Raw genomic sequence first — 12,037 nt, forward strand, 5'->3', positions numbered from 1 at the left:
ACTTGTTGGACTTGAAGTAATGCCATTTGACACAGGAATTGCTACTTCTTAGAAGAAGGTCAATACAATACTGATCACAGTAAAATGTGACGGCCATCTATGATCGTCTCTCTACTTTGTAAACCTGACAACTGGAATAGGAACAACAGTTAAAGTTTTTAGGAAGCAAACTGTTGTTAAAGTCATAACAACTCCTTTGCAACAATTTATTCTAGCAGAAAATGTCAGCTGCATGTTGGCCATCCCATCGTCGGAGGCAGAGAGGATTCATATGCTCCTTGAGGATGGAGACACAAGGCTTTGGAAGGATGGGGACAATGCGTTGATGTGGGTTTTGCAGAGTAGGCTTACTCCGGACTCCGGCAGCAGTACTGGGGTCCTGTGGCTATGCTGAAGCCTTCTAGCACCTTCTGCTGTTACTTCAACTAATCCACCTGAGTGTTTCATCTGATTCTGATTTTTGCTTCTATTTGATAAGTGGAAAAAAAACCCATAATGTGGCTAATGTGATGTTCTTGATTACGTGGTGTAAGGTGATGCTGTGAAACGATCTATGAGATTATCTTTGAAATGTTTTGAAGTGTCATTTCATTCTTACCTTTCTCAGAGGAGCGCTGGCCCTTTAGGCTAGGGGTTTCCTGCTCTTTTTTTTTCTCTTTGGTTTTCAGTGCTCCTTACCATCTTGGCTTTGGCTCTGTGATTATCTCAAGGTCTCTGTCATCCAAACGGTTCTCTGTGAACTGATGCAGCCTCTCAGTGTTTGCTTCCAGGCCCAAAGCCCTCGCAGGGGACGGGGGAGTGTAGACCAGGCTGGAGAAGCTAAGAGGGAGAGGAGAGGGCCATGTTCTGAAATGCCATCCCATTCAAACTGTCCACATGAAGGATAAATTCCAGCAAGTACACCTTTCCGTGCCTTGCTGAACTTCTAAGATCTGAAGGCAAGCCCAAAGGACAAAAATCTTAAAAATAAAAAACCAGAGGGGCACCTGGGTGGTGCAGTCGGTGAAGCATCCGACTTTTGGTTTTCGTTCAGGTTGTGATCTCAGGGTTGTGGGATTGAGTCCCGTGTCAGGCTCCCCGCTCAGCGCAGAGTCTGCTTGAGACTCTCTCTCCCTCTGCCCCTCCCCCATCTCTAAAATAAATAAATAAATCTTTAAAAAATAAATACACATAATAAAACCAGAAACCATAGAAGCAGGGCTAAACCTGAGACTCTCCCTGCTCCCTATACAGCCAAGACACCTGAAGCTGTCACATTCTCAGTGGAATGAAATGGCAGGCTGGGGAAAATCTGCCTTACAGCAAAAGGCACCACCAAAATCAGACAGACAAAAAACTGTTGGTGGGAAAAAAAAAATGACAATAATGACTTCTTCTCTAAGGATCTATAACCAGAGGCGTGCCCTTTCCAGGATCTGGGTTTCCTATCCACACTACCCACGCAGTCAGGGACACCCTAAACCTAGAAATGAAGCGACCCCAAGTTAGTGTTGGTCCTGGTACATACGCACATCCTCTCCAGAGAGAAACACCCCCATCAAGCTCCCACAGGTTATTCCAAATCTGAGCTTATAGTAAAAAACTACCAGATGTTTTAGGGAATATTATACCATGAGTGAGACTGACCAGAACCACACAAACACACACACACAAAACAGTTCTAGACCCTGGTAGATTTCAGATATTGGAATTATCAGATATAGAACACAGAATAATTATCCATGAAATACATACTTACAGAGAGGTTATACACTTTTAGTAACACGTTTTAAAATAACAATTTTCCAAATAAGAAGATAGAACCAAAATCCTGGACAACAATAGTAGGTCAACTGAGAGGCAGTGGTTAGACGTATAAAATTTTAAGATTCCTACATTTTTGGAAGCAGAATCTGTATTTTATTTTACTCGGAGTCTTTGTTAAATTATATATACAATTTTAAAGGTAACCACTAAAAGAATAAAAGTAGAGTGTATTATGTACAGAGTGAAAAAAAAATAATATGAAACACCTCAGGAGAAAAAAAAGAAACAAATGAAAAACATAACAAAGCGATCACCAAAGAAGATGGCAGAAATAAATACAATTTGTCAGTAATCGTAAGAAATGGTTTTGTGTTCTGCAGTTTCAGTCATGCAAAGTCAACTGTGGTCTAGGAGTAGATGTTCCTCCTTCTGACGTATTGTCAGGAGGTCAGTAGTAGCTTAACGCTACATCTCAGTGCCCACGTCATTCACCTCACTTCATCTCCTCACACAGACGTGTTATCCTCGCACATCATCATGAGAAGAAGGGTGAGGGGCTGGCCCCTGGCTGGCTCAGTCAGTGGAGCATGCAACTCTCACACATTGGGTGTAGAGATTACTTAAAAATAAAATCTTACAAGCAAAAAAGAAGAAGGGTGAGTACAGGACAGCAGGATATTTTGAGAGAGAAAGAGAGACCATAATCACCTGACTTTTATTAGAGTGTATAGTTGTATTTATTCTATTTTATTACTATTATTAATCTCTCACTGTGCCTAATTTATAAATTAAAGTTTATCATATGTACGTACAGGAAAAAACAGTCTCTATAGGGTTCAGTACTTTTGCAGTTTCAGCCACCTGGGGGTCTTGGTTGAGGGAGGACTATTGTACCGATTATTTTTTTTGGCCTCAAAAATAATGTTTCTGATTACAAAAGTGCTTTCACTCTCCTTGTGTGTGGCCTTGGAGCAGGTCCCACAGAGGGTGGTACAGGCGCCATGGTGGCTTTCTCTGGTCACTCTGGCAGTCCTTTAAGGACCAAGCATGACCTCAAGATGTGTGGCTGGAGGCAGCCATTAGCCAGCCTCTGATACAGTCCTCTTGGTGGTTGGTTACAATGGCAAATGTTTCTCTATTACAGCATCTTTTAGGACGCTTGTTTCTCACGCTGAGTCTGTATTCAACACTAAAAGGAAATGTGCCTCTGAGGGAAACAAGGAAGGTGGAGCCGTGGAACCTTTGTTTCCAAGAAGGAGATTGTCTTGAGGGGTGCAAAGCAACCACCAGACCACCCAAAGGATGAGAAGGATCCTTCAAAATCTGGGAGCAGATCTCACTCTGGAGCAGATAACAGAAATGAAAGGAAAGCAAATCTTGAAAAAAAGGGAAGGACTTATGTTGGCTATCCAGAACGTCAGAAAAAAGATTTTTAAATGACTTTTTGTCCCAAGTCTGCTGAAGAAAACAGGAGAATGAATTCTCTAAACATTGAGAAAACTATTCTCAGAGCATTTACATGGATTTTAAGACAAAAAAAAGCACAATGCTTTGCTGATGCTTTTTCCTTTAACTTTGACTTAAGATAATGCTTCTAATAAAATGGATAAACATAGCTTATCGAGGTTGAAAGCAGGAATGAGCAGTACAGCCCATCCCATTTTAACGAACTCTTACTGGTGCCCAGAGATCTCAGCCAGCACTAGGTGTGCCCACAAAGAGCTTGACATGCCTGATGTAGAGCTAGGCTGCCACCAACTGGTGGACCATGTTTGTCTTGCTCTGCTTTCCAGGAAGTACCAACTGACTTTTCTGTTTCCAGTGCTTGACCTTTGGGCATTTCTTCTCTTTTGAAATGAAAGCTAAATCTAAAAACACACTGTAAGTATCCCAAACTGGCTTTGCCTGTTGCTATTTTCCACCAAATAAATAGGCATTGGAGCTCACTGGGACCCCACTCTTGACTTCTTGAGAAATGGGTTCAGGGTTGTCCAACATCTGGTTAACCACTGGATTGGTTGAGAGTCTTTTATTTGTAAGGCAAGAGATTCAACTCAAACTTCTTACATTCAAAATCTGAATTTATTTGCTCCTATAACTAGGCAGTCCAGCTGTGGAACTGGTCTCAAAGACCCCGAGGACTCAAGTCACGTGTGGTGTAGGACACAACCGGGAGTCCTAGAGCAAGGTTTGCTTTGTTGTTCCCTTGCACTCACACTCAGCACCCCCACTGACTCAGAAGTGGCCTTCCACAAGGAAGGATCAGGATTGTTACAGCAGGAAAGCAAAGAGAAAAAAAAATAGTCAGTGTTTATCTCTTTTCAAGTTCTAAACATATTTAAAATTTTCATAACACAAATTTTTGAAAGAGCTTTGGATTTGCAAAACCAGAGACTTTTGAGAGAAGAAAGGCTTATTGAGAATCAAAAACAGCAAAACCCCGAAGGAATCAGGGGATGGGGTCTGTGCCTTAACCAACATATAGGAGAGGAAATAGTTGGCGCTGGGCCTGCAGACAAATTAGCATTGTCCAGATGTGGAGTTTGAAAGAGGAAGGGATGGAGCATGATCTGGAAGGAGGTTGGTGATCCTATGAGCAGAGGCGTGCAACTGGGGGAACTTTTCCAAGGGGAAATGGGGTCAGTACTGGGTACTGCCCAGGCTTCTGCTCCAGCAGCATTTGAGACTAAGTACCTGGTTTGAATGTTCCACTGAAATGACGAAAATATATATATTTGAAATAATCTTCTCAAAAGCATTGATGACCTGGAAAAAAAGTAAAGTGTATTCAGGACAAAACCTATAATAGGAATATGGAGTGAGAAGAACACAGAAGCTGCTCTTTCCAAACTAGTAAATGTGAGTTTTAAGGTTTAAGGGACTTGCCAGTTACAGAGTACAAGAAAAAAAAAAAAAGCCCCATAAAATAGGAGATATCAGCCTATAAAGGTGGGTTCTGTAAAGAGTCATACCCCTTCCTATGACCAGCTTCATAATTGATGGGTTCAGTGCAAAATGAAAATGCAGGGTACCTCATTCAAAATTATTAAGAATTTTAAGATAGTAATAGCAGAGCATTAAACCCAGTAAGGGGCTCTTCTGAGCTCACTGCCCTATGCAACCCCTTGTGGCATGAACTACATGGGAGCCCAACTCCCACCATCTCCAGAAGACCACCTTTCTAAACAGCCACAACACAGTCTTCATGTGGGTTTGCAAGTGAAATTCGTACTGTCTGGGTCATCCCCAAATACCTCCAGCCAGGAATTTAGTGTAAAGGAGACTTGGGTTGGTAGTGCCCCAAGCTGCTGGACAGAATCCAAGACAAGTCCTATCTGATGGAATCCAACTTCAATCCAAGGGCTAAAATCAATCTCCCTACTTACAGAACCAAGTAAAAACAGTTCATCATCACAAATCATATACTACACAAGGAAGCAAGCCACCATGAATAAGAACCAACAAAAATAAGAAAATTGTAAAAAAAAAAAAAAAAAAAAAAAAAACAAAAAAAAAAAAAAAAATAAAAAAAAAAAAAAAAAAAAAAAAAAGCCCAGAGGGCACCTGGGTGGCTCAGTCAGTTAAGCCTCTGACTCTTGGTTTCAGCTCAGGTCATGATTTCTAGATCTTGAGATCAAGACCTGTGACAGGCTCCACACTCAGTGGGGAGTCTGCTTGGGATTCTCTCCCTCCGCCCTTCCCCACCATTCATGTGTGCTCTATCTCTCAATCTAAAATAAATAAATAAAATCTTAAAAAAAATAAGAAAATTGTAAAAAAAAAAAAAAAAACCAAAAACCTACAAAGACTTTTCTATTGTTGGCCTTATCAGACACAGAATATTAAAAGGCAATATAATTTTTTTTTTTTAATTAAGGTCCTCGTGTGACACTCCATTACAGTTTTGCAAGAAGTTACCACTGGAGGAACCTGGGTAAGCAATACGTGGGATTTCCCTGTATTATTCCTCACAACTACAGGAGAATCTGCGAGTATCACAAAATAAAAACTTTAATAAAAATTTCAGGAAAAACTAAATATGAGCAGTGATTAGGATAATTAAAAGGATGAACAAGTAAATTTTTAAAAATAAGTAGAGCATCTAGAATTGAAAAAAGAAAGGGAGGGAGGGAGGGAGGGAGGGAGGAAGGAAGGGTGAACTAGAAGAATGTTCCAAGGAAATTTTGCAGAATCCAGCACAGAGAGAAAAAGAGATGGAAAAACTGACCGAGAGGTTAAGAAACGAGTAGGACAGAGTAGGTGGATCTAACAGGTCGAATTAGAGTTCTCGATGAAGAGGAGAAAGTTAGAATGGGAATGACGAAACACTTAAGGAGCTGACAGCTGAGAATTTTCCACAACTGGTGAAGGACACTAATCCACACCACACATGTCATAATAAAAATGTACGGCAAAACAGCCATGATGAAAAGAGGACTACTTCCACAGGAACAAGATCAGGCGACTGACGTTTTGACAATTCTTTTAGAACCTTCCCACACACACTGACAACCTTTCAATAATTTCCCATCAACTTCTGAATAGAGGCCAAAATATTTTTGCATGGTCTACAATGCCATGTGCTGATAGTCTTTAGGAGTCACCGTCCCTTCAGCAATCTGCTCTCCATGGTCTTCTTCCAATTTCTGGTATAACTGCTATATTCCCTCCTCACTGGAAACTTCAGACATGCCGCTGTCTGTATCATTTCCCACTCTCTCCCTCCTTCGCCTTGTTACCTGCTTCTCATCCTGCAGGACTCAGATCAAAGGTAGCTTCCTCAGGAAGTGTAGCACACATTTGTTGAATCTGTGTTTGTTTTTTGTTTGTTGCACAGCCCAACATCTGAGCTCCACTTTGGCCTCAAGGGGAGTCTTATAAATTGTATCCTTTGATGGATAAGGCTTCAAACTTCATATTCAGAATAGCTATTAGAAAGTATTCAGCAAGGCGCCTGGATGGCTCGTCGGTTAAGTGTCTGACTCTTGCTTTTGGCTCAGGTCATGATCTCAGGGTCCAGAGATCGAGCTCCCCCCAACCAGTTGGGCTCCACGCTCAGCAGGGAGTGGGCTTGAGATTCTCTCCCTCTGCCCCTCCCCAAACTCGCTTTCTCTCTCTCTCAAACAAATAAACACATTTTTAAAAAAGTATCTGGCATTTGCAATAGGACTACCAACAAGTGAAACTTATTTTCTGGTGTAGTTTAGTAAATGTCTCCTTACTGAATAGCGAGAGTTCCATACTTTTTTCTTTTAATCAAGAAAACGTATTACTTTTCTTATGTGAAGTACTCTAACTTCAAATTTTCTAAATTCCAACGCAAATTCACTTGAAGTTAAGTACTTAGGTAAAACACTTTTATAAAGCAGCAAGTCCATTTTTAAGAACATAGGATCGAGAAGTCTCTCTTCCTGTAGCATGTACAAAGGGTAGAAAGTTACCAAATCCACAAAGCGTGCCAAGGTTGGATTGCCTCTCAGTATAATCAGCCATTCTTCTGACTCTTCAAAGCAAGATGATTTGGGCTCCAATACATCTGGGTTTGGTTCAAGTACACAAATCTTTGTTTGGGGTAGTCTGGAGGCACTCAGTGAGTTTTCAGGGATGATATGCAGAATTATTAATTTAAATGATACTCTTTATCAGAATCCTGAGAGAGGGAAACTTCATCATGAAATCTCTTTCACCCTCTCCACCTTAAGATAGCTACCGAAAAAGCTATTTGTAGAAAAACCTTTCAGGAATGACTTCTAAAAGAGCTGTGAAAACGATGAATATCAATTCAATTTTGCAATCCAAGGAGACTTAAAAACAAACCAAAATATGTACCACGACTTCTCCATCCACTTAACTCACTTATAATCTGTACAGAACTGAGCAGAATGAAAGGTGAAAAGATTCTCCTATACCTCACCTTCTTTTTGTCTCCAGTATTTCATGATAAAAAAGCATATATCCTAGTACAGCACGGCGACTCTGGTTAAAAATACTCTACTGCATATTTGAAAGTTGCTAAGAAAGTAGATCTTAAAAGTCACAAGAAGTGGGGCGCCTGGGTGGCTCACTCGTTAAGTGTCTGCCCTCGGCTCAGGGCGTGATCCCGGAGTCCTGGGATCGAGCCCCATATCAGGCTCCTACGCTGGGAGCCTGCTTCTTCCTCTCCCACTCCCCCTGCTTGTGTTCCCTCTCTCGCTGGCTGTCTCTCTCTGTCAAATAAATAAATAAAAAATCTTAAAAAAAAAAGTCACAAGAAGCAAATTTTTTTTTTGTAACTGTGTGGTGATGGTTGGTAACTAGACTTATCATGGTGACTATTTCACAATATCCGCAAATATCAAATCATCATTTTGTATGCCTGAAACGAATATAATGTTATATGTCAACGATACCTCAAAAAAGCATATATCCTAAAATAGGTATCTATTTGCAGACATACAAATTTTTGCACAAAAGCCATTTTGTTATTCTGCACTGTTTCTTTCATTTAATAGTATACAAGAAACAATTTGCTACTGAGACTTTCCAACGGTATGAATCATGGCTTTACAATAAAAGAGAATAAAAACGTTAGGACTCTTACACAGAATGGTATTTTGGCCTAGCCTGAAAGCCTCAGAGGAAAATGGCATTTTCAGATCAGTTTTTGGACTGCTTTTGCGGCAGAAAAGAAAAAAAGGTCTTGGTCTCTGTCATCTTCAAATACAGGTTTTGGAGGTAAACCTTTCCGTATTTGAATTCAAGCTATAGAACTTATCAATTATGTGTCCTTGGGAAAGTAACTTTACCTCTCTGAGTCAAAATGGAACAAATAGCACCTAGATTACAAGACTGTTGTGAGCATCGATGAAATTGTGTATATAATGTAATTAGTATTGTGATCACATAGTAATCCTTCAGAAATTGTAGTTTTTTAAAGATGTAGGTGCACAGAAAACCTCCATTTTCCACATTAGCCTTCATTTCCCCTTCTAGGAGAGCCATGTGGGTCTTTGGCAGTAAGTCCTCTCAGACTTGGCATCCTGATTTAGTGTCCGGGATCATCCCCTGGGCCACCATAAAGCAGTTTCCTAACCTGTGCACTTCGGTCATGACTAAATTTTCATTTGTATCTGAATCTTCTTTTTTACTTTTTTTTTTTTTCTTACAAGAAGCGTTTCCTCTTGTTTGGTAGAACACTGTGTACCGTTAGGATGTCTTCAGTGTCACAGAGAAGCCCAACCCCTCGGCATGGCTCTAGTCCCATCATCACCTGATGCTGGCTTCATCCTGTGTCACCAGTCCTCACAAGGGGGCCTCTCCATGACTCTCTCCATCAGCGTCCTCATTTGCACTCCCTTCCTGCGCCCTGCTGCTAATGTTCTTATCTGTGTCACTTTCTGGGCTGTCTCTCGTGGGGCCCCTACACCTCTCCCACTCACTAGTAAATAAACTGTCCTAGAACTTGGGCATGCCACCCTGCTCGAAACACTTCCCAGTTTCTCCAGGACACTGGAGAAACTCTTAGGGAGTTAGGACCCACTTTTTCTTCCTTGTGATTCTCTCTTATGAAGCTCCATGCTCAGGGGGAAAAGGTTCAATAAAGGCTGGGAAAAGCACTGGCAATACAAAATATGAATACAAAATATGTGATCGCGGAAAGCCTTCCCTGAAAGTACTTTCTTTCCACCCAAGATGAAATGATGAGGGTTGAACGCCGCTCTGTCTCTACGGGCGCCACTGTGCAGTCCGCCTGCAGTTGGTTTCCTGGGCCGGTTCTCCTGGGAAACAAACCCGGGTCTCCACGGTTCCCTTTGGAGCTTGCAGCAGGAAATCAACGCAAGTGGGGGAATTACTGGAAGTGTTTCATGGCACCTGGAAAAGCCACCGTAGCCCCCGGGCAGCTAGCTTTCGATCCCTGAAATGGACACGTGCTATGTGTCTTCTCAGGTCAACCACTTTTTCAGAGAACCTCAAAATTCCCTTCTCTATCTCTAAAGGAGTCTGCTGTCGTCGTTACTGCAAGAAAGTCTCATTACTCAAAGTTGTTTGCAGCGAATCTTACCTTTTACCTTTCGTTTCTACTCTCCTAGTAAAGTCCCAAAGAAACCTTCCTCGCTGGATGCTTGACTCTGTGCTGCTTTTTTAAGGAGCTGCCCACCTGGGCCACAGCTGCGGAAACGCTGAGCTCCCCGCCTCCGAGCCCGTGCTGCTGCTCTGCCCTGCCCTCTAGTGGCACAAGGATGTCGGAGCAGGGGCTCCTCCACCTTCCCTGAGGCTGGAGGCTGCCAAAGGTGAGTCTGCAGCCCTGGCAATTTCTCAGTAATAGGTAGAGCTCCTGCTTGATGCAGCTTTCTTGCCAGAAGAGGATCGACTTTAAGAGACAGCGGCTGTCTTGGACCCCAGTTTGAATCAAAGTGCCCAAGAAATGTAGGCCATCCTGATGCATACAATATGCCACTTTGTAGTAACTACTCTGGGATCCTTCGATGTGAGCCTACCATTCGGCACGCTGGAGGAAGAATGGAAAGGTGTGAGAGGGGACAGAGCCCCCTCTTCACCACCACCTTTATCTTCCTCTGTCCTCTCATACTCCCTCCTGATGGGGAATGCAGTAGTCGTCCTGGTTCTCCGGAGAAACAGAACGAATAGGAATCTCTCTCTCTCTCTCTTCATCCATCCATCCATCCATCCATCTATCCATCTATTTATCTATCTAACAATTATCTGGAGCTTTATTATAAAGAAGTTCGCTTACACAATTACGGAAGCTGAGAAGTCCCATAATCTACTGTCTGTGAGGGGGAACCCAAGAAATTCCAGTCCAAATCTGAAGGCCTGAGAACCAGGAGTGCTGATGGTCAAAGTCCCAGTCTAAGGGCAGGAGAAGACTCAGATCTCAGCTCAAGCAGTCAGGCAGAGAGAGAAAATTCAACCTTCCTCTGCTTTTCGGTGTTATTCATGTTCCCAGCGCTTGGAGGATGCCCACACTGGGGAGGGCAATCTCCTTCACTCAGTTCACCAATTCAAATGCTTCTCTCTCCTAGAAACACCCTTACAGATACACAGAAATAATGTCTAGTCTGTTTATCTGGATGTCCCATGGCCCAGGCAAGTGGACGTGTAAAATTCACCACCCTAGGGAAAAACTATTTGGAAGATGATGTAACCTGACAAAAGTAAGTAATGCACTAGCGTAATAATGACAGGAGGTACATGGTAGCAATGTCAGCCTCCTAGATCCTGTAGGGTAAAGAATTCAAAATTGCTTGCCATCACCACACATACTTCATAAGAAAGCACAGGAGGGGCTGCCGCCCAACGTGCAGAACGAAGCCAAGAAGGAACTTCAGAGGCTGGGGCATCTCTGCTGCTCCGAGGTGAGGCTGGGAGCCCCAGGGAAGGGCAGAGTGGTATGGGAGCATCCTGAAGGGAGGACAGAAGGAAGACCAAAGGGAAGAACTTCCAGATGTCCTTTCAGAGTGAGGGGACTCTTTAGAAATTAAAACAAAACAAAAAGACTCATGAGAACAGTGAAAAGAAATCGTTTGCAAAGTTCTCTACCCTTTGTGTATTCATTTTCATTTTAATGTTATTTTCTTTGGGATAATATATTTTCGCCTTCAAACCATCCCAGGTATTGAAGGTACTAAAAGTTAACATAGAGGATTCAGTTCATTTCTGGTGCTCAAGAGAAGAAGGTGAAGATGCCCTAACTGGAATTTTGTGTTTTCCCTCTGGAATGTCACCAGTGCATAACTCAGTAGGCCCCTACCCTGACCTCACATTAGAATAATCTAGAGATTTTCTAGAGAAATTACATCACAACTGGGAGGGGGGACAGGGCTGGACATTCTGTTTGAGAAGCTCCTCGAGTGACCTTGGTGTAGCCAGGACTAGCCCGCTCCATTATTACTTGGCTAATGAACTCCAAGCACATTTGGTGGATTGGGTAGACATCTTGGAGAAATGGAGACAGGTTCTGCCATGACTCCTACACTGGCCTGCAGAGTTCCCACGTGTACCCCTACGCACACAACAGGAATGATATTCAAATGGCTTTCCTTCACAGCATGGTGGTCCTGTTATTGTTTTCTTCCGAAATTGCTTTTATCCCAAACCTTCTGAAATCTAGAAAAAGTTTATAGCTAAAAAAACAAAAACAATGGTTTCTCTGTACTAACTACTGACTTTTCTCTCTTATTTTGCATTTGGGTTTTGTTTTTTTTTCCCTGTCATATATTCTGTATATACAGAAAGCATTTTCTCAAAAAACCCTTTGGTTCTGCCTTATCTTTCTACTTTACTCAGTGAC

At 42.2% G+C, this 12,037-nt stretch overlaps 1 long non-coding RNA gene across 1 annotated transcript in view; it reads right to left on the reverse strand.

Annotated features, from left to right (window-relative positions):
• Positions 1–661: 661 nt before the first annotated feature.
• Positions 662–12,037, reverse strand: part of LOC121105715 — a 64,419-nt gene continuing 53,043 nt past the window's right edge. Inside the window, exon 3 of the long non-coding RNA XR_005838339.1 lies at positions 662–819. This is a non-coding gene — a long non-coding RNA (uncharacterized LOC121105715). The remainder of the gene's footprint in view (positions 820–12,037) is intronic.

Source organism: Ursus maritimus, unplaced genomic scaffold, assembly GCF_017311325.1.
Source record: "Ursus maritimus isolate PB19 unplaced genomic scaffold, ASM1731132v1 scaffold_29, whole genome shotgun sequence".
Lineage (NCBI taxonomy): Eukaryota > Metazoa > Chordata > Mammalia > Carnivora > Ursidae > Ursus > Ursus maritimus.